The sequence below is a fragment of the Eucalyptus grandis genome, chromosome 10, assembly GCF_016545825.1.
Source record: "Eucalyptus grandis isolate ANBG69807.140 chromosome 10, ASM1654582v1, whole genome shotgun sequence".
Lineage (NCBI taxonomy): Eukaryota > Viridiplantae > Streptophyta > Magnoliopsida > Myrtales > Myrtaceae > Eucalyptus > Eucalyptus grandis.
Window position 1 is genome coordinate 15,356,135 of NC_052621.1, and position 24,035 is coordinate 15,380,169.

At 39.7% G+C, this 24,035-nt stretch overlaps 1 pseudogene; it reads right to left on the reverse strand.

Annotated features, from left to right (window-relative positions):
* Positions 1-923: 923 nt before the first annotated feature.
* LOC104423631 lies at positions 924-18,418 on the reverse strand (annotated as a pseudogene).
* Between the last annotated feature and the right edge of the window lie 5,617 nt (positions 18,419-24,035).

Sequence of the window (24,035 nt, forward strand, 5' to 3'; positions counted from 1 at the left end):
GATACGTGTTGTTTTTCCGGGCTCGTCTTCCGCATTGATTTAGGGGTTCGATTTAGTGTCGAATCCGGTTTTCGGGGATCCGTTATTCCCAACAATATTACAACGATCTATTCATTTGATTGCTGCATCCTGCCAAAATTTTCATACATGAATGTCTTACTGCTCCAAAAGATATTATCAATTGCACTGGGGCATCGAAAATGCTAGAGAGATGAAGGTGGGAAGTTCTCTCGTTTTTGATCTTTGACAAAGGGAGAAGAACTTATAGGCCATGTAATCAGAAGCGCAATGGAGTTAAATGACCAGGTTCCCTGTATTCTCCGAAAAGAGAACCCAAATTTCATATCTATGTCTAGTAAATTCCTTGCCATTTTAGAGCAACAAAGCAGAAATATAATCACCTAAAGTCCTAACAGATGTGATTGGAACTGCAGCCATATTTCAAACCAAAATTGGTGAGGATATTTATGAAAGAGACAAGCCAGTTATTGGAACACAAACACTGACCAAGATCTAAAAATCTCCTTGGAAATATAACAATGCACCGCTTCTGCTTGTTTAATCGTCCTCTATGAAGAACTGAAGATGCCGGAGTGTGTGCCCAGGGTTTAACTTTGAAGGCGTAACGAATACTTTGCTGTGATGCTGCCTGTTTGATGTTACTAATGTATGTGATGAAGCACAACCCATCATTCTAATGCCCGGGCTCCATCGCTTATTATGCTTGGGAAGTTGAAAAAGAGAAAAGGAGGAAAAAGTGATCAATGTCACAATGTCTAAAGCTTTTCCACAAGTGGGCATCAAACAAAGTGGCTACTATTCACTCAAACAATTCTGTACGTGATGGATCCATGTCCAGTGACTTGTCGAACCTCGCCTCCTAAAAGTAGAGGAAAAAAGATGTGAGATGCTGCTTGCTCACTTTATCGCAAAGTCACCCACGGGAGCACCAATGATACACGTAGAATTCTTGGGATCTTAAGATAGGATTTGGCTGAAGCACATGGAAGAAATATAGTAATCCCTTGCCCACATCTCCTGCAAAAGATGAGAATATGAGCTCCATGAAGCGAATCTAATGCAACCAAATTGATGGTATTGCAAATAGCTGAATTAATCACAGGAGTTCCGATAATGGGGAAAGTGGACGTTAGGAGTCTCTTACTTTACCTTGATGGCGCTACTCCAGTAATACTGAAGACAAAAGCAATGTGATCCGAACTAGCCATGACTGACTGAAGTGATACGGTAGCCTTGCTTCTGCCTTTCGAGGATGCCTTCAGCAGGAAACTGGAAGTATATCTCTACAACCTTAATTTTAGCACAAGAAAACGAATCGGGAACTTGCAGGTTTAGACAATACAAAAAGGGAATCTTGAAGCTGGAAGTATCTATGAACCTGGGCAGAAAATCCAGCTTCATCGGACGTAACAACAGCCCATTTGCTCCCAGAAGTGGCCAAGGCAGTGACGTGGAAACCTTCTGCCCACTGTCTCTTGATCCACCTGTAAGGAAATGTATCGCTGACCTCAAGATGCTGCCAAAGATAGCGGGACCCTCCATTTGGTGGTTTGGGAACAATTTGTCAAAATGGTATGGTACCATGTCATCAGAAGTTGAAATCAGGCATTCATTGGCATACCCTTGGACATTACAACATATGATCTGTGATCGTCTGCTCCGGCTATTGCAGTGATCTGGTAGCCCTCCAGCCAGCGTGCCCAAATCCACTCCTTTAAACATTGAAAAAGGCTGTTAAGTCCCCCTAATTGAGAATGCCATTTTTGAGTGGTTGATGCATTGGTCAAATGCGTTATGCATTATCTAGTAACATGGAACTATTGGATCTGCATAGTACATGAATGTCCTAAATAGAGCAGCTGAAATGGAACCTGGGGAAGAAATTCGGGTGGAAGATAACAAGTTTGAGCAGTGAAGCCAGTGCCATTGTCCATGATCAGGGTCCCCAAATTTAAGCAAAAAGCTACACTGCTGACAAAACATTCCATTTACACATATCTTCTCGGCTTGTAAGGGCAGGTTCAAATCATGAATAGCAGTGTAAAACCTACAAGAAAAGGGGCCAATGAGATGAAACCATGAAGTAAGTGAAGCACAAATTCAATAATGTACAAAAGCAGAAGAAAATTCTGACAACTTTTAAGTTCTTACCTTTGCTTCACGGGCGGATGTGCATCATAATTGACAATCCATCGCGATACACTCCACCCCGTTCATACTTCCTTTTGGAGCTTATCTTCTTCAGTTGAAGTAACTCCCTTATTTGCAACCTGCCAAATGAATGTTGCAGCAAGGAGAACGTATGGCTCAATTAGAGGACGAGATCATCCTATCAGATATTTTTACTGGCATCTACTGATTTTCTGAGAGTAGGCTACTACCTCTTTAGCAACATGAAGACTAAAGGGCCAGATGTACAGATTTGGACCGATGCTTCCCTGGAAAAGAGAAATGTATCTTGCATAGTTTGGTTCTTCGTTGAATTTCAAGCTAAACACAAGCTCAGAGAATCGCAGGAAAGGCTCAGGACAATTGCGACACAGAGTTTCTGGAGGAGTGGCCATCTTTTGCTTGCAAGAAAGGAGAGAGCTATCCTACCCTGAATCAGCCATGGCGGTTAAAGGACAGACAGATGCGTTTTAAAGAAATATCATAATATAGCAAACCTTGTATTCTTGCCGGGGCAAACGACCGGAGGTAAGTTTAACAAGCATATATAAGCCAGGGACTCTAGGTCATCCCTTCTGCTACTTGTTCTGCCAAGACGAGCATGTACACTGGCGACCCAAGTTGTTCCTCTGCAGTAAGCCATGAATTAGCATGCACCGGTAATTTCATGCAGGAGAGCTTCAATAGAGGAGGTTAAGATCGTTTCCAGTGCACCTGAAACGAAATGGAGTTTGATTGTACTTAACGTGTAAACCGGTTGAATTATCTAGCCATCTTCTAGCTGCAAGATCATAAATGACACAAAGATAATGAGACAGTCGAATCTTTCTTTTTTTTCTCCTTTTCAATTGATTATGCAAATTGGCCATAAACTAATCCAAGATTGGTCAGATACAGTTCTTTATCTTCCAGCCCTGAGGACCAAGAAAAAAATTACCAGGTTTGACATCCCCATGAATGTACCTGTCAGGAAAAGAAGCATAATAAAATTCATGATCAAACCTGGCACTAGCAAGTATGATCTGTAGCATTAATCATAGAATTGTACAAACCCAATATGACTGTTTTCACTCATTGAATCTTCATAATCCTGTCTTAAGGACAAAAGGATCCCATCATTGGACTTTCAAGGATTTTAATTTTTCCAATAAGGGGAACCTTTTGGAATGCGAATTCCGTTAATACATAGCAGAACCAGAGATGCTACAATCAAAATCTAAACAGCAAAAACTGCTTCAGAAGAACTTCTCCCATATATGAGAAGCTATCAGAAAGCGCAGTCTTTGAACATGTCTAGTTGACCCTTAAATAAAGAACAACGTCACACCAGGAAAGGAAATCAGAAGCCAATCAGCCATTACCGTTAGAGTGCAGTTTCTCGAGTATAGAGATTGCTTCAACAGCAACACAAGAAACCACCGCCAATAGATTGCTGAATTAAAGAATGAAAGAGAGAAAACCAGGAAGGCCTAGAATCTGTTCAAATGTCCAAACATTAGAAAGAAACTGCATAGAAGACACTTCATGAGAAGTCGTACGCTAGACTATTTTGCACCAGGTCACGTTCGTTCTGTCCAAGCAAATCCATGACCTGCATACGTAAAGCAGATCCCAGATATCGTAAGCATGTCATCATCGATCTTCAAGCATGCAAAAGTCTCCAATTTTAGGGGAATGCACATACCATGACATTATAGTCCCATTGCTGCCCCTTGTAATGTATTCAGGGAAGCGGAATGCCATGATCATTACCCAGATCGCTGTTCAATATGCAAAACACAGATGAATATACATTAGGCATTCACACAGTAGAGTGTGCACTAAATACGCGACAATCTGAGATGTCTCACTCGTAAGCTTTCCACTCAAGAGGGATTCCATCTTCACGTGCTTTGTGGGCTTTTCTAAGCTCAAATTTTATGGCTACCTATAGATCGTGAGCATCCATCATGTAAGGGACAACGCAAATATAGCAACTGAGCACGAAAATGAGAAGATCGAGCTTGGAGGTACACCTCTACCACTCCCGGACCAATTTGACCAATTGCAGCTGAAGGACCGACAGGTTCACCAACACAAACTTGTCCATACGATCCCTTTCCTATTATTGTTCTTTTTACTCTGTACACTAGAGAATCACCGATCCGAACCTCGAGCGCACGAACATCCCTCAATGGTCGATTGAAATGCGACGTTCCCAAGACGTGTGACATCCCAAATTTTCGATTATGTTTTCTATTGAATAAATCGGGCATTTCATCGACGCGCCTATAAGGCTGTTCTCAAAGTTGATCACTTTAGAGATAATTAGATTATCCAGGGAAGCTATTAAGGAATTTTAATGCAATTGACTTGAAAATTCAACTAGGAACTGACTTCTTGACCGTGCTCATCTTTAAAGGCAATTACGGCACAGTTAAAAATCGATTTAAGATCAGAGATAGATCTGTTTGACTGAGATGTGTGGCTAATCATGGGTGACACCACTAAATTGAAAAATTCTCATCGACCGGCCCTAAACTAATTCTTCTATCGTTTTGGTACCTTGTGTCTGTATTTAAATCCTCGAGATTGTCACGATAACCAAGAGTCGCCAATGTGTTGAGTGAGTTTATAGTGGCTCGAAGAAAATCGACCACGGGTCATTTGCACTAAAAATCTCTGAAAACTACCTGGTAGCCTAGGTCACGCTAAAAATGCACCGAATGGAAATTAATTGCGAATTCGAGTCCAATTTTAGAAATTGAAGATTCTGTCATGTCACAATAAATTTTAGGAATGTTGACTCAATCTTAGAAGATTTTTCTGCAATACGAAACTTTTTGGGAAAAAGTCGGTATAGGACTGTTTTTGTTCAAAAAAGAGGTTGGAGATTATTTTTTGTCACAAAATTGGGATGCAAAATTTTCCATAGGTGAGGAAAATTAACAATTTGATAATTGAGGTGTCAATTGAATTTATCGAGGCCATATGGGATTGGATTGTAAAGGAATTGAGTCCAATTGAAGCCAAGATTGTTCAAATTCGTAGCTCCCCCATGGCCTAGCTAAAATGGACCATTTTAAGGGTTGTTTAATGTGCATTGGTGGCCTAATGGAGGCCAAGGAGCAGCTGGTGGCCTAGTATGGTCAAAGGAGACAAAAGAATGGAAAAAAATGACATGTGGAGCCCTTGTCTCCCCACCTCCTTATCCTTCCCTCTCTCTCTCTCCCTTGGCTAGCCAAACCCATTCCATTCCCCCTCTCTCTCAGCTTGTTCGACACCAGCAACTAGCAAGAGAAACCTAAGCTGTGTTGTCACCTCACGTTGCCTCGCCATCACCGTTTCACGCGCCACCGCCCACACGCACTGCCGTTTGCCAAGCTGTGCCTCACGCCGATGTTCCAGCTACCTTGTTGTGACCTAAGGAGCCAAAGTAGAACCAGTCCAACTACCGAGAGTGGCTGAGGAAGCCACCTGAGCCGCCGGTTTGGACTCGAGACCATCCCCGTTGTCTCTCTCGAGCCCTGCCGCCGCTTCAGCCTTGTTTTCTTTTGTTTTTGCAGCCAAAACAGAAGGTTTGGAAGTGGGTTTCATAGCAACTTTGAAGCCCGTTTTGAGGTATTTGTGGACCTCGGATCCTAGGCTCGCCTTGAAGAAAAGTGGCCCTCACGATGTTCCCGACGTTTCGATCCGAATGGATTGTGAAACGGGTGAGTTTTGCTCACTAATCCTCATTAGTGTGCTAATGATGCTTAAATATTAATTATATTTAATTAAGTGCAATTAGGTGAATAGATTAGATTAGATTAATTAAATTAGAGACTTAATGATGCATGTTAGGCAAATGGTTAGTGTAGTTAGCAAGGAAATAGGTCCTAGTATTTATTGAACGAGTCTCAATAATTTTCTGGGCTTGTCTCGGCTTCCAATTAGGCATTACGGGCCTAAATTGGATTTATTGTATTTATTTAATAATTTTAGGAATTATTTATTTATTTATTTATTTTCCAGAAATTAGGCGGGGATAGCCAATGACCATAATTTTATGCTGATTATCGTGGTGCAGTCCATTTATTTATTTGAGCATTGATTTGTGCTGAATTGAATTAAATATGATTTTAGGATTTTATTCCTAAGTTATTCAATTTTAGAAATTGATTGGAAAATGATCAAGCGTGGGTTTATAGCGCCAATAGTGTTTTGATGGGCTATGTATAAAGTGAAAGAAAAGAATGTTGTACCACGTGGCTCGGAGACCAAGAAGGTCGTCCTGGAGAATGCACGTGACCTATGGATTTAATATAAAGTAATGAGAAAGAGAGTTGTAATACGTGGCTTGGAGACCTAGAGTATTGTCCTGGAGAATGCACGTGACTCGCAGATTAAATAAATCACCTGTGGATAGCACGTGGCTCGATGATTAGTACGTCACCTTAGAGAATGCACATGACTTGGTGATTTGGTATATCGCATTTGAGAATGCACGTGACTCGGTAATTAAGTATGTCATCTTAGAGAATGCACGGGGCTTAGTGATTAGACATGTCGCCTTAAAGAATGCACATGGCTCGGTGACTAAGTATGCCGCCTTAAAGAATGCATGTGGCTTGGTGACTAGATATATATTATCTTGGAGATGGCATAGTATGGATTAAAATGACTGGCAAATGGTTTGCTTGACATGTAATCGACTAGGTCGATTGATCAATTATTGGATCTGATGCTGTGAGTTGATGTGGTTCCTGTATATTTGATATATACTGACTTGTAGGAAAAAACTGAAGCCAAGGTAAGTCTTTTAACTCGTGTTGTGCTTAGGCAGCCTCTAGAGTGTATTGGCTTCCTAATCGGGTCTTAAGGGGTAGAACTTGCTGAGACGTAGTCTCATCCCAGTTGTGGGGATAACATTTTAGGTCCCTAGATGGTAGCACCTCCACTTCCTCGTCCTCCCATGCATTTTGGTATATCCAAAGAAGTTACCGAGATAGAAACTCACTTCCCGATACACCCTCACTCGGAATGACTAGAGTACATTCTGGTTAAGTTGATTGTCTGGGTTAATGTGGATAAAGATGCCTTGAGGCCCCACGAGTATCAATCATGGTATCGTGAATATCATGATAGGCAAAGGGAAGGTCCCATGCTAGAGGGTGATGTACCTTTGTTCGTTTTAGAGGAAACATTCGGAGAAGGGACTGCGGATCCCAAGGACGGAGCAGTGACCGATGCCAAAGACCTAAGCTCGAGAGTGACCCCAACTCTCCCAAGCAATCAACAGCAGACTCCAGCTGGAGCTTGCTAGAAAGAGAGGCTAAACAAGAAGATGTATACCTAGAAGAGAACTAGGAGGAGGAACCTGAGGAGGAGGAACTTGTGGAAAAGTAACCCGAAAAGGAGGACCCTAGTGAGGAACCGGAGGAGGAGTTCGAAAAGGATCCCAACGATGACCCGGAGTATGACTCGGATGAAGATTGAGACCTCACCCTATTTTGAAAACCCTAAGTCGAGATCTGGCTTGTTAATAGTATTGTAATATATACTATGAGGTTTGCTTGTATAAAAGTTTGGTTGTGAAAAATATAGCCCTACTTTTCTATCTCATTGTTTTATTGTCTGGGGATTATTTTATTTGCTTCCACATGCGTATTAAAATGAAAGGGTCGGTGATGCGTCCTGGGACGTCGCTATTAATTAGCTAAGGTGTGGGATGGGTATGTGCCCGAGGATTGGGGCATGACAAGACGCGTCGCCAACCATTCGTTTTATGCACATGCAAAAGCAAATTGAACAAACTCCAGACAACCAACAATCAAAGGGATAGTAGGAACACACTTTCTATACATAACCAGTTGGGTCTACAAGACTATACACAAGAGACTGACTCAAAAGAGACTATTAGGTCACCTACGCTCCGGACCCTTCAGCCTTGAGCCCTAGGTTCTCCATCCTAGGGACCTAAAAATATTTAAACCATGACGAGATGAGATAAAATCTCAGTGAGTCTACATCCTAAACCCCGATTAGGACGAGAATTCACCTAAAGGCAGCCTAAACATGCACCATATAGGACTTACCTCACCTCAGTACCTCCCTACACATTAGTACATCTCATATACATATATAAACGCAGCAAGCGTAACTCAAAAATTGGAACACCTCATATCATTCATCAATTATTCACAAGGGTCCCGATTATAAGGCCAAACCGTTATAACACGTCTCATTCCACGCCACACAATTTTATCCCATAATCAGGTGCAAGTATCTCAACACTCAAGTGTGTTCCAATTATTTACAACCCAACAGCCACAGCCAACTCAACAGTTGGCAGTCATCCGGCATAATCGAGCGTCATCCCGCTTCGTCGGGCACGGCAACGTCTACATCTAAACGGCATTCCACACAGGAATATTGATCCAGCCTCTATTGTGACCGGCATCCGTTGTCAAGGGCATTCCATAAAAGAGTATCGGCCCAATCTCCACTGCAACTAGCATATGTTGTCAAGGGCATCTGAACTTAATCGGCATCGTCCCACGTGAACGTATCGGGACGAGTTCGATAATGACCACACGCACATTCATGCTCGGCCAAGAATATCGTGCTTTGCACTCAAATACTTCCATTTCAAATAATGGATTTAGTCAATCTTCTTCGTATTAAAAATACCTTGTAAAATAATTGTATGTGGTCACATGTGGCATCCAAAAATTTAGACAATCCTCGGATAGGTGACAGTCATGATCGATCGATGGGAGTATCGCCGGACTGTGGCATTGATATCATTTATGGGCATTAATTCGTATTTGTTTATTGGATTGATATGATATGTCTAGCAATGGACTGATCAACCGTGCAACAAGAGAAAACTTTGGACTATGAATAATATTTTTCTAGTTATGAAGGGATGGAATTTGGTCCTGCGTGAGGATCATATGCATGCTGAAATTTAAGGATAAAATTTTGAGGAGTTGGGTCGAACTTGAGGATCATGTACGTCTCTTCATTGTGCATTTCAACAAGTAAGGAAAAGAAATCTTGCCGCTTGATCGAATTCTTTTTCCATGCAAGAACTTTGGTTATGCAGTTGTACATGAAACAATTGGATTATGAGAATGTAAAATTTATTTCTTTAAGAAAAATAATAAAATGCTTCATAATGGTGCAAAGATTATGGGTTTATATTATAAAATATATGGGCCTTTTTATTTGGACTTTCTTTTGGCCCCAAAACTTTTGGGCTCAAGCAACCTGTTGACACCTAAATTTTGGTGACCCATTTAGACATTTAAAAAATTAGGGGTTAATTTTATCCCTGAAAAAATAAAATCACATGGCATATAGTTTAGGAGCATTTTTGTTTATTTTATTGGACCGACGGCGAGTGCAAAATTTTTCACATATTCTGTTCAGATTCTTCACACATTTAGGCAATATACACCAAATGATATATTTTCAAGCAAAAAGGAAAATTTTGGATGGGATATTTGATAAATACAAAAGGTAATATTGCGCGGGGGGTGCAACGATATATTCAGTGGTATTTTGCATGAGCAAAATTAGAAAGTAAAATATACCACGGAGATCCAATTTTTTGGCTTATAAAAGGGACCGCGTACGGACAAAGTTGAGGGGGAGGCCACATATTGATACATACGGCCATAGCACAGCGCACACAAAAATCGGGAGAGACGGCTTCAATTAGAGAGAAAGAGACGAACGATTTTACAAAGGGAAAAGGAAGCACGCTCGTCCAAGTCGAGAAGGCTGGCTTTGTCCCTTGCGCCTGCAGCACATCCTCCTGCTGATTACCTCTACGAAGCGTTTACGGTTCCTTTCAATGGTCGAAGCTCCCACTGTGCCGAGTTCCTCCCATTGCCGCTTCTGTCTCCTGGTCAAGCCGTGATCTTCTGACAATCCACCCACGTTGATCCGTGAGCATCTTCGTGAAAGTCAGCGTAGTCAGCGAGAGTTGACTAATCCTTTGGTCTTGGTTCATATTAGTGGAACACCACCTGTTGTGGTGCCTCTTTGTTTCCCAGCGTGTTTGTCCACTTCAAATCTCCCATGTAATTGCATACCGCATGAAGTTTAGCAACTTGCTTTCGCCGCGTTCAAAAGACACGTGATCATCCTGATGATCCTTGCGGAGCAACGTCGTGAACAGCCACCACGAGCCATCGTCAGACATTCCTCATTGTGATTCTCGTGGTCTACTGTCCGTCCATATTCAGAAAAATATCTGAGCCATACCGCAAATTAGGTAAGAATCTTGATTAATTCAGTTTCATATATCCTATGCGTAATTCGTAGATTGCGACCATGTTTGAATGTTTAGTTGATATTATCATGTCCAAAAGAAATCTTTTGCATTCTCGTGAATTAGGAAATTTTCCTAATTTCATAACGTGGATACGATTGACAGTCCGATTTCACACTCGAAATACGACTCGCAATCACACGGAGAAAATCGCTAATCCGATCTCACGCTCGAGATACGATTCGCGATTTTATTTGAAATTGGCCAATCCGATCTCATGCATGAGATATGATTCGTCAATTTATTCCAAAATGGACATGGATGATATCTTGCCTGATTTGTTGCGTGCTAATCTTGATGTCTTATTTTGATTGCTCCCGTAAAAGAAAAGAAAAATCCGAAAAAATCTGAGTTAGATTAGGTTCGTTTAGAATATTCATTGTTTTAGGATTATCCAGCACGTTCATAATAGGAATTTTATTTCGAATTTTCAAAAATAAAAAAATCAAATCAATTAATTTAGGTTGCTAGTTCTTTTTTAATTTGGATTGCATGTTTAATTATTTGGCAATTATTAATTTCGAAATTTAAAAAAAGTGAAAAAAAGGAAAAACACAAAAATGTCATTTGCATGTCATATAGAATTAGGTTCATGAAATGCATGTCATTTTAGTGATTATTGTTAGGTTCATTTCTAATTAGAAATTGCCCATCATTAGATTAGGTCATTTAATAAATGTCGCGTGACATATAGCTCGCATATTAAATTGTATGTCGCATATCATTTTAGTTAAAATAATCTTGTGCGTCATCGTATTGCATCACACGTAATTAAAATTAAGTCATTTTGGTTAATTTAGATTGCATATTTAATTATTGCATGTTCATTAAGAAATCATTAGTTTTTCTTTACTCATTCATATAGTTTAAGACCTATTGCCATGTCATATCATTTCATGTTAAATTAGTGGTATGCATTGCATGATTTCTCATTAAATAAGTGAAAACAAAAAGAAAAGAATTTGTGTGTTAATTAGAAATCATATCTAGGATTGTTGATGTGAATTCTGATCTAACAACGCAAATGCTTTCGTTGCTATGAGGTAAGTCCCTGCATTTTTTTTATTTGCTTTCTTGGATGTTAAATTGGTGGTTTGCGCACCCGCATGATCGCTTCACATGTTAGGGAATTAAAATCAATTCAAACTGCTTGCCAAACAATTTTTTCAAAATAAAAGATAAAGGTACCAAAAGGGCATTAGAGAAATCTAGTGTAACCAAGTCCCCGTACCCATAATCTCTGGTTCGTAGGAGTAAAGTAAATCTCCCATTACTTTACTTGGGTTTCTAATCGACCCACTAAAAATAGATTGTGGCGACTCCTAATTGAAAATCAATTGCATGTTAAGAACTCGAATCTAAGTCGCGAATTGGTATGGGCTTGGGAGAGCCCGAGTTAAGTTTAGGCTTAACAATCCATTAGCCAAACCCTAGGTGGTTCACACCCGACGAAAAATTGGTCGCGACAGCTTGGCGACTCCGCTGGGGACTTGAGTTAATACTCTTAGTGGACTTAGGCCAATTTCTCTTTTCTTTTGAAAAATTTTTGTTTGGCAGCGAGGATTCCAGGTATGTCCCTAACATTTAAGGTGTTAAATGTTTTTGCAGGATGGGAGGTACAAGGGGAAGTGTTTGCTAACTTTTATTTTGCAGGGAGGTGTAGGAATGTATGGTTTATTTTCATGAACGAAGTGTTGTTTGATATAAATTGTTGTGCATGCTTTGCATTTACACTACACTTTTGCACACACAACCTACCGCCGGACCTGGGCCGCATAGGATCATTTAGGATGGTGTTGAGATGGATACCACTCCGACTGCATGCTCGCGGTACGAGTCGCCCATCTCAATCCCGAAGTTTCTTTCATGGTGTCAAGAGTACCCACCTCGGTCCGCATGCTCGCGACCCGGGTCGGCCCTTTGACTAAGCCGGAGTCATGAGGACCCGACATAATCCACAAGCTCATGGCTAGTCTGATCATCCTTGTGGCTCCACCTTGATAAGCCTTATAGATTAGAGATCGAGCCACTTACCATGCGCATGTCTATGTGATTGCCATTGATTCTCCTTGGTGAAGTAAGTGTTCTTTCCCTATACCATGCAATTTATTTTGTCATACTCTTGGGTCGGTCCATGACAATCTAGGTCAATCATTGATTTGATTCATTTGTTAATCGAAATGAAATGAGGAAATTGCCATGCAATGAACCATTTGGAAAAAAAAAAAAACTTTGGTTAATTTGTTTTCAGTTCATGTTTAGGAAATTTGATCTTGCTCTTTTTAGGAATAGCCCTTCTTGTACGAACTTTTCATGAATAAAAGAAATGGAAAAATCAATTAGATCATTGTCATGGATTGACTTTCTAATTACGCATCATGCTTACACGTTCCCATTTATTTCCTTTAGGTGATCTTGCTCACCCATCCGTACACGACCGAGGGCTAAAATGGTGGATCAAAATGAGGTGCTGGACCATATCATCGTCAATATAAACAAACGAATTGCGTACCTCCAAAGTCAAGTCGATGAATTGTCTGCTACTGTGGCTTGTTTCGTCAAGCAAAAGGGCCGTGGTGATATAGATACTCTATCATCAGTAGGAAACTATGACTCAAAGAAGAGAGCCGAGAGGACTTTCGAACCATCCTATTTTCCTGAGGTAGCTGAATTTGATGCCACTATGAAGAGACTAGTGATATATCTAGAAGGAATAATCTCTGACCTAGAGGATTTGCATCACAAGATCAAGGAGGGTGAAGAACTCAAGCACACATGATTCATGATCCTAAGTAGATTGCTTTCCTCATTTAATTAGGGGCATACACCTTCCCCTGCGTGGGAATTCTTATCGCTTTTTAGGGATTGATTTCAATTTCTTTTGTGCTTTAGCATTACATTCCAATAAATGTAATTTGATTGATGAATATCAATAGAATTACAAGTTTTGTTTTGAGGACATGATGGGGTACACCAAACTAGCCCGGTGACGATATCCAACAATGAAAAGAAAAAACATCATCCAAGGAGAATTCTGAGGACTAGGCTTCTTCATGCTTCCTCATCCAAAAAAAATTCCAAAAGAACAAAAAAAAAAAAAAAAAAAAAGATCATTTTTCAAGCCATTTCCATAAAGCATGCATTAGGTTACCCTTGTTCGTTTTTCTAACTCATTTACTTCATGTCTCGAGCATACAGAGGCGTTTGAAAATAACGCATCAATTTCCAATGATAGTGGGCCCATTGATTTGGGAACATACATCCGAGAGGAAAAATAGACGTGGGGGCAAATGATCATTTCTAACTGATCTTGATGACATCTCCCAAGAGTGAAGAAAATCATATGGATTCCAAAGTGTGATATGTGGCACATCTCATAACAATTTGTGTGAGATGTCATTCTCAAAGGCCAAATGAAGTTTCTCATTTCCATGAGAAAATAATGGAACAAATCAAAAGAGGATAATCTGCCTTGGATGAAATGGATACATTGTGTTCATGAATATAATTAATTCTGGAATTGACACTCTATTCTTTTCCTTGCAGATGATAAATTGGGGGCATGACAAATTTCGGTAGTGACCCGACTGAGATAAAATCTCGATCTGAGCCAAAATGGATGTGTAATTTGAATTTAATCAGATGATGCATAGTATCCTTTTCATGCATGTTCTCTTGTGCAAGGGCAAAAGTGGATGATAGGGACAATCCAAGGACACCCAATTGCTGAGATAGTCCCTTCGTGGGACAATTCATTGATCGAATGCTTGAAATTATGTTTTTTTTATGAGGGCATGTTTTGTCTGTTTGAAGTCATAAAAGCTTTTCATGCTTAAAGTTGCTAGACTCTTTTAAAAAGAGAAATTTTCATATTGATTTAGCTCACCAATTTCATGTGGAGATTTGTCAAGATAGACAACTCAATGGAGTGACATCAATGCTTAAGAATGCTGAATGAGATGTGTCAGGATGATGAAAGGCAAGCCTTATCCTATACACAGTCCCCTACTTATACACTTATGAGATGAGTGTAGGAAGTTCCATATCTATAAGGTAAAGAATTCTCTCGCAAAAGGTACGATGACCGAAATGATGAGGGGCAGTTTATTTCTCTATCCCAAACACTACAGGTGATCCATTGCTTAACCTCTTTGAGCCCCATACACTTGTGGAGATTCTTTTTAAATTACCCCTGTCAAGAACCACCCCACATCGGGGCAAGTTGGAGGTAAGACAGCATCATGAGGTGAGGAAAATGAAAAGAAATTTCTTGCTCTCACTTGCATCAATCTTCTTGTCATGCTATTACATTGAATTCATGTGGTAATTTAAGTGCCTTAGAATGACGAAGAGCAGTTCTTTCTCTACCGTACACACTTTTATCCATTGCATAGCCCATTTGAGCCTATGAATTCATTTCAAATTAAACCCAGTTGGTGATCATCCCTCATACTTGGGGCAAGGTAAAAAGGCGATGAAGACCTTGAAAGTTCGAATGTCATTCAAAGTGTGATTGCTTGACGCATGCATTATGCGCAAGCATAGAAATCAAAATAGAATTAAGGGGCATGAAAAAGTAGTGTGCCTGGTAAAAGCAAGGCCAATGCCCATGAAAAAAAAGTGAAAAAAAATGAATAAGAACTAGGGGCATGAAAAGCGGTGTGCCTGGTAAAAGCAAGGCCAATGCCCATAAATGAAAAAAGAGAGTCGAGATAAGGTGACTGTCAATTGCAAAGATTGTATCTCCAATGGAGCAATACTCAAAGAACTCAAAAGTTGAGTTTTTACAATCAATGGGGGATTTCATGAAGACAATCCCCGATGATGAAAAAGAAAACTGGTGGCAATGCCAAGATGATCACCAACTCTCACCATTCACATACATTTTGAGCCTAATGATCCTTTCATTTCTCAATCCATGAACCTAGCCTACGTTACGTCATTTACAAAGTCTCTTCAGATTATGGCACTTGAATTAACATATGAGTTCATATGTTTATAAGCATTGCTCGAAGAAGTACGAGCAAGATTATTTCTTTCTCATTTTGTAGGGTTCTTGACTTGTAAACCCGAAGATGATTAAAGAATTGTTCTTTCAATAGCCTTGACTCGAAGAGTCCCTTTGTTAAGCCATTGACCAAACCCACATTATGGTCCCTATTAAAGACCTCTCAGATTGGTAAGATCGTACCGCTTGCGAGAATACTTGGACCCTTGTCGATATGATGATGAGATTGAGTGATTCTCATAAAATAGCCTCTAAATGAGAGTGAGTGAAAGTCCTTTCTAACTGAAGGTCTCTCATTTGGTATTCTTAGGAAATCCATGTCATGAGTGAAGATTGCCCTGAATGATAATTTTCTCCGGTGGAAATTTGGGTGATGCAAAGGTCATTATGCATGAACCCCGATTAAGTTGATGAAAACCTCATTGAATTTTGAAATGTTCATTCTAGAATAGCCTTAATTGTCTATCTCTTTGATGAATGCATATTTTTGCTCTAAATTATGTCCGATAGGTAATTCAAGTTCCTTTCAGAATGTTTCATGATATTAGGGATGAGACCGACATCGGACAATCAAAGGATAGTAGGCATCTCTACCATACACAAGAGACTGACTCAAAAGAGACTATTAGGTCACCTACGCTCCGGACCCTTCAGCCTTGGGCCCTAGGTTCTCCATCCTAGGGACCTAAAAATATTTAAACCATGACGAGATGAGATAAAATCTCAGTGAGTCTACATCCTAAACCCCGATTAGGACGAGAATTCACCTAAAGGCAACCTAAACATGCACCATATAGGACTTACCTCACCTCAGTACCTCCCTACACATTAGTACATCTCATATACATATATAAACGCAACAAGCGTAACTCAAAAATTGGAACACCTCATATCATTCATCAATTATTCACAAGGGTCCTGATTATAAGGCCAAACCGTTATAACACGTCTCATTCCATGCCACACAATTTTATCCCATAATCAGGTGCAAGTATCTCAACACTCAAGTGTGTTCCAATTATTTACAACCCAACGGCCACGGCCAACTCAACAGTTGGCAGTCATCCGGGATAATCGGGCATTGTTCTACTTCGTCGGGCACGGTAACGTCTACATTTAGACGGCATTCCACACAGAATATCGATCCAGCCTCTATTGTGACCGGCATCCGTTGTCAAGGGCATTCCATAAAAGAGTATCGGCCCAATCTCCACTGCAACTAGCATATGTTGTCAAGGGCATCTGAACTTAATCAGGCATCGTCCCACGTGAACGTATCAGGACGAGTTCTGATAATGACCACACGCACATTCATGCTCGGCCAAGAATATCGTGCTTTGCACTCAAATACTTCCATTTCAAATAATGGATTTAGTCAATCTTCTTCGTATTAAAAATACCTTGTAAAATAATTGTATGTGGTCACATGTGGCATCCAAAAATTTAGACAATCCTCGGATAGGTGACAGTCATGATCGATCGATGGGAGTATCGCCGGACTGTGGCATTGATATCATTTATGGGCATTAATTCGTATTTGTTTATTGGATTGATATGATATGTCTAGCAATGGACTGATCAACCGTGCAACAAGAGAAAACTTTGGACTATGAATAATATTTTTCTAGTTATGAAGGGATGGAATTTGGTCCTGCGTGAGGATCATATGCATGCTGAAATTTAAGGATAAAATTTTGAGGAGTTGGGTCGAACTTGAGGATCATGTACGTCTCTTCATTGTGCATTTCAACAAGTAAGGAAAAGAAATCTTGCCGCTTGATCGGAATTCTTTTTCCATGCAAGAACTTTGGTTATGCATTTGTACATGAAACAATTGGATTATGAGAATGTAAAATTTATTTCTTTAAGAAAAATAATAAAATGCTTCATAATGGTGCAAAGATTATGGGTTTATATTATAAAATATATGGGCCTTTTATTTGGACTTTCTTTTGGCCCCAAAACTTTTGAAATCAAGCAACCTGTTGACACCTAAATTTTGGCGACCCATTTAGACATTTAAAAAATTATGGGTTAATTTTATCCCTGAAAAAATAAAATCACATGGCATATAGTTTAGGAACATTTTTGTTTATTTTATTGGACCGACGGCGAGTGCAAAATTTTTCACATATTCCGTTCAGATTCTTCACACATTTAGGCAATATACACCAAATGATATATTTTCAAGCAAAAAGGAAAATTTTGGATGGGATATTTGATAAATACAAAAGGTAATATTGCGCGGGGTGCAACGATATATTCAGTGGTATTTTGCATGAGCAAAATTAGAAAGTAAAATATACCACGGAGATCCAATTTTTTGGCTTATAAAAGGGACCGCGTACGGACAAAGTTGAGGGGGAGGCCACATATTGATACATACGGCCATAGCACAGCGCACACAAAAATCGGGAGACGGCTTCAATTAGAGAGAAAGAGACGAACGATTTTACAAAGGGAAAAGGAAGCACGCTCGTCCAAGTCGAGAAGGCTGGCTTTGTCCCTTGCGCCTGCAGCACATCCTCCTGCTGATTACCTCTACGAAGCGTTTACGGTTCCTTTCATTGGACGAAGCTCCCACTGTGCCGAGTTCCTCCAATTGCCGCTTCTGTCTCCTGGTCAAGCCGTGATCTTCTGACAATCCACCCACGTTGATCCGTGAGCATCTTCGTGAAAGTCAGCGTAGTCAGCGAGAGTTGACTAATCCTTTGGTCTTGGTTCATATTAGTGGAACACCACCTGTTGTGGTGCCTCTTTGTTTCCCAGCGTGTTTGTCCACTTCAAATCTCCCATGTAATTGCATACCGCATGAAGTTTAGCAACTTGCTTTCGCCGCGTTCAAAAGACACGTGATCATCCTGATCATCCTTGCGGAGCAACGTCGTGAACAGCCACCACGAGCCATCGTCAGACATTCCTCATTGTGATTCTCGTGGTCTACTGTCCGTCCATATTCAGAAAAAATATCTGAGCCATACCGCAAATTAGGTAAGAATCTTGATTAATTCAGTTTCATATATCCTATGCGTAATTTGTAGATTGCGACCATGTTTGAATGTTTAGTTGATATTATCATGTCCAAAAGAAATCTTTTGCATTCTCGTGAATTAGGAAATTTTCCTAATTTCATAACGTGGATACGATTGACAGTCCGATTTCACACTCGAAATACGACTCGCAATCACACGGAGAAAAATCGCTAATCCGATCTCACGCTCGAGATACGATTCGCGATTTTATTTGAAATTGGCCAATCCGATCTCATGCATGAGATATGATTCGTCAATTTATTCCAAAATGGACATGGATGATATCTTGCCTGATTTGTTGCGTGCTAATCTTGATGTCTTATTTTGATTGCTCCTGTAAAAGAAAAGAAAAATCCGAAAAAATCTGAGTTAGATTAGGTTCGTTTAGAATATTCATTGTTTTAGGATTATCCAGCACGTTCATAATAGGAATTTTATTTCGAATTTTCAAAAATAAAAAAAATCAAATCAATTAATTTAGGTTGCTAGTTCTTTTTTAATTTGGATTGCATGTTTAATTATTTGGCAATTATTAATTTCGAAATTTAAAAAAAGTGAAAAAAGGAAAAACACAAAAAATGTCATTTGCATGTCATATAGAATTAGGTTCATGAAATGCATGTCATTTTAGTGATTATTGTTAGGTTCATTTCTAATTAGAAATTGCCCATCATTAGATTAGGTCATTTAATAAATGTCGCGTGACATATAGCTCGCATATTAAATTGTATGTCGCATATCATTTTAGTTAAAATAATCTTGTGCGTCATCGTATTGCATCACACGTAATTAAAATTAAGTCATTTTGGTTAATTTAGATTGCATATTTAATTATTGCATGTTCATTAAGAAATCATTAGTTTTTCTTTACTCATTCATATAGTTTAAGACCTATTGTCATGTCATATCATTTCATGTTAAATTAGTGGTATGCATTTGATTCTCATTAAATAAGTGAAAACAAAAAGAAAAGAAATTGCGTGTTAATTAGAAATCATATCTAGGATTGTTGATGTGAATTCTGATCTAACAACGCAGATGCTTTCGTTGCTATGAGGTAAGTCCCTGCATTTTTTTATTTGCTTTCTTGGATGTTAAATTGGTGGTTTGCGCACCTGCATGATCGCCTCACGTGTTAGGGAATTAAAATCAATTCAAATTGCTTGCCAAACAATTTTTTCAAAATAAAAGATAAAGGTACCGAAAGGGCATTAGAGAAATCTAGTGTAACCAAGTCCCCGTACCCATAATCTCTGGTTTGTAGGAGTAAAGTAAATCTCCCATTACTTTACTTGGGTTTCTAATCGACCCACTAAAAATAGATTGTGGCGACTCCTAATTGAAAATCAATTGTATGTTAAGAACTCGAATCTAAGTCACGAATTGGTATGGGCTTGGGAGAGCCCGAGTTAAGTTTAGGCTTAACAATCCATTAGCCAAACCCTAGGTGGTTCACACCCGACGAAAAATTGGTCGCGACACAACCCATGGGGGCCCTAAAGCTGTCGACCGAAAGAAGGGGGGGGGAGGAGAAGAGAACCGGACAAGGGGGAGGGAGATGCCATCTTACACTTGTCCATGCTTACCTTAATCATCTTCCACTTGTGCTTCCCATGAAAACGCTTGTCACCTGCATGCAAAATAAACAAAACAATTAACTAAAGAAAACCAAAAGTATTCGGTTGAAGCAAAGGAGAGAGTGAGACCGAGAGAGTTCGAGCGGGCAAGCAAGTGAGAGGGAGGAAGAGAGTTCGAGTGAGAAAGTCTGAGAGAAAGAGAGAGTTGTAAGGGTGCATCGGCAAGGGGAAGAAGGAGACCAGCCCTGCCATGCGTACGCCTGCTGTTGTCGTCGACAATGCCTAGCTTCACCGTCGATTGAGCCGCACCCGAAGTCCTCAAGTTGCCGTTTTGCTTGCTGTGATTGCGTCGGACTTAAGGCAAGTGAAGTCCATTGATCTACATTATGATGTGTTGTTGATGTCTAGTAAAGTATGATAGATCTTGGAGATGCTTGAATCTTGATGTTGGATATTAGAATTTCGAAAGGATAGAAGTAATTTTTGGACTAGCAAACTGTTTCGTGGAAAAAACAGCTTGACCTTTGGCGACTCCGTGAATTTTATGCAATTATATAGTTGAAATTTGACTTTGTGTCCTTAATGAAAGTTGTAGATAACATCTTGAGGAGTAACATACTAAAATTTTAGAAGAAACGGAGAAGTATTTGTCGGTAAAACAATTTTTCTTTGAAAGTGTTAAATCTGGAAACTGTTACCGAGGGTTAGAGAGAGTTATAGTGATTATAGCTCTTGATCTATCATGAATCCGACTCCGAGTTCCTCAAGAAACTTTTACCTTTAGGTTTTATCTATAACATATCAAAATCTCAAAGTTTTATGAGTTCATTTAGGGGTTATACTGAATTTGTTATTAAAACTGTGCAATAGTGATGTTTGAAGTTTTATGGCTGTGATGCACGGACCATTGCGATTTATACGAAATTTTATTAACTCGGTGTTCTTCATAAAAAATTTCCCCAAAGACCTTGTTTATAACATGTTAAATTCTTAGAATTTATTAAGATAATTTACTAATTTTTCCAGAATTTCAATTAGTGGAGTGCATTCTGTTTTGTTCGAAAACTGTTTTATTTCAAGAACAATTGAATTGCTCTAAGTTGTGATGCCTTGGGTCATCATTCATACAATGGATGCCGTGACATTTAGCATATCATATGACATCAAAAATGAAATTCATGAGGTTTTGTAAACTCATTGAAATTTATGATTGTATTGCATCAAATGTTATTTTCAAAGTGAGACATATATGTATATATTGTGATGTTGATGATACCGTCGGACGGCTAAGACGACGATGCCTCGGGAGTGTCAGGATGCCTAGAGGTGTTTGCTGGAGGTCCTCGGGAGTTTCGAGATGCCCGGTTGTAAGTATTGTACTTAATCCGAATGGAAGGGGAAACCATTTTCATGGTGAGCCCTGGATGTGCCTCGTGATGCCAGGTGGGGTGCGAGATGCCCGGAGATGTGTGCTGAATGCCTGGAGGTGTGTACCAAAGGTCTCGCGATGCCAGGATTGGATGCGAAAGCCCGGAGGGATGCAAACACTGGTCCCCGAGGAAAATGAGATCCTTTTGAATATCAAAGTGGGAAATGAAACATGCGCATGTGTGTGCATATGACATGGTGCATAAATTATCTATGAATTTGAGTTGGTACTATTTGGCATTGAAAATGTGGTCATTAAGGCATTGAATGGATCTTATGGAGATATATGCATGATTGTATAGATGATATGTACATTTCACATGGAATCTTGGTAATCTTGCTTGTTGTATTGTGTAGTTTGATGGATTTTTTACTGTTGAGTGGTTGTACTCACCCCTTTTAGGGACTAACATTTCAAACTAGGAGATATGTCTCTGTTGCCAGTCACCCCCGGTACTTTCTATGGTATACCGACCGATGTCGAGTGCAAGTGTACGAAGCATCATCACCTCGAGATACGGGGGTTAGTTTTTGTTCGTGTGCGGGTTCTGGTTTTGTACAACGTTGGATCACTTGCCGGCCTTATCATTCAAGAGTTTCTATCTGTGCATGTTCGTCGTGATGGGATCATGCTACGGATGCTGTCGCCACTGCTAGCTGATGGATCGGGCTGGGTGTGACTGAGTGCGATGGGTGGAAGATGAAACTTTTTGGACTGCCAACACCGAATGATGGATTGATGTACATGACTGTTGTGGAGTCGGGTACTTTTGGTTATAACCGAGCTTAGAAAAGCCTTGGCTTTTTGATGTACCGACTCATGATGTTCATCAAATTATGTAAATAAAAGTGTTCGGCTCTAACCTATATAAAATGTGTAGTTAGTGTGCATTGCATTATTTTGTTTGAGTATGGGATAGGGAGATTTTGAATATGCTTCCGCTACATAAACTGCGGACCGATTTAAATGATATAAACCCTCAGGACTTATGGACCCATTATAATTCTATGGTATCAAAGTGACATATTATTAGGGCAAATGAAAGGTAAGCAAACTATGGCGACCCTAACAGATCGGGGTTGTTTCGGGGGTGCCCCACACACAGTCAAATCAAACCATAAAACGTGATATTCTCCAATTTCAAAATTCCATGATTTTATATAGTACATAAACATTTTTGGCGTCAAAAACCGACACCCAATATTTTTTTATTTAAATACCATAAGATTCAATTTTTGCAATAATAGTCCATAACAACAACCAAGCATCCAATTGCACAATTAAGCGATCAATCTCACATATATTATCAAGCATATGCTCTAAGCATGCCAAAAGTCAACCACATCACCAAATATACATTATTTATCAAGCTAGATACCAAGAACAATCGGCCCTAACTAATAGAAACGGAGACCACTCGCATGTCTCTAAGTTTAATTCCAGAAATCTAATCAAACAAGTTCAAAAAATTCTCAAATTTGAATATATTGTAAATGACACATAAACAAACACTTTTCATGCAGACACCTTAGCCCAGATCTTTCTATATTAAAAGCAGTAAATCGCCCAATCTGTTACCAAAATTGTGTCCGTTTCCAGAAATCACATTTTCCAAAACCTATTTGGTTCAAGATCCAAATTTGTCCGTTTGGTCTAAAATTTGACTATGTTAAATTAAAAAATGCGAGGAAAAATTGAACCCTAAGAGTTGATAAAAATCCTTTGAACACCAAAAGGTCACTGTTTCCAACACCAACTGAGATTTTGTTTTGGATGAAACGAAACTAAAATCTCATTCTTTTAAATCTCTTAAATCTTGAGTAAAATATATGTCATAGCCGAAGGTGTCTAGAACATTTTTTAAGAATGAATCAACCTCAAAATCGTAGCACATATTTCCCCACAAAAATCACAAACGGCAAGGGTCCAGTAACCAGATTCGAGAGAAATTCACTAAATTAGACAAACCACCCTCATTAGTGCTAATGTAATTGATTAGATTAACACTAATCCATTTAAGACTAATCTAACCACACTAGATTAACACTAATCCATTTAAGGCTAATCTCACTTAATACTAATTTAACTAAACTAATTAGATTAATCTAACCCCCTAAGTGCAATTAACAACATAATTAAGGATTAGGGAGTTAACTCACTGGATTAGTGAGGCAACGGGTTCACAACGATGGCGGCGCGACTGCGATGAGATCCTGTGTCTACGGCGACTCCAAAGGAGGCCCATAAGAGGTTGAAAACTAGCCTTGCAAGCTCACGACTTGCTAGAAAAACATGTTCTGCTTATGTGGCTGCTGATCAGGCTAGTTGGACACGGTATGAGGACGATGGGGCGAGCTAGCGGCCGCAACAGGCGGATGTGAGGACGGCTAGCTTGGGGATGGCTGGCGGACAGCGATGGCGAGCGATGCAAGGAGCTAGTCATGGTTGCCTGCTAAGGTGATTTGGCGTTAGGGCTGCAACGAAGGCTGGTCGGCTT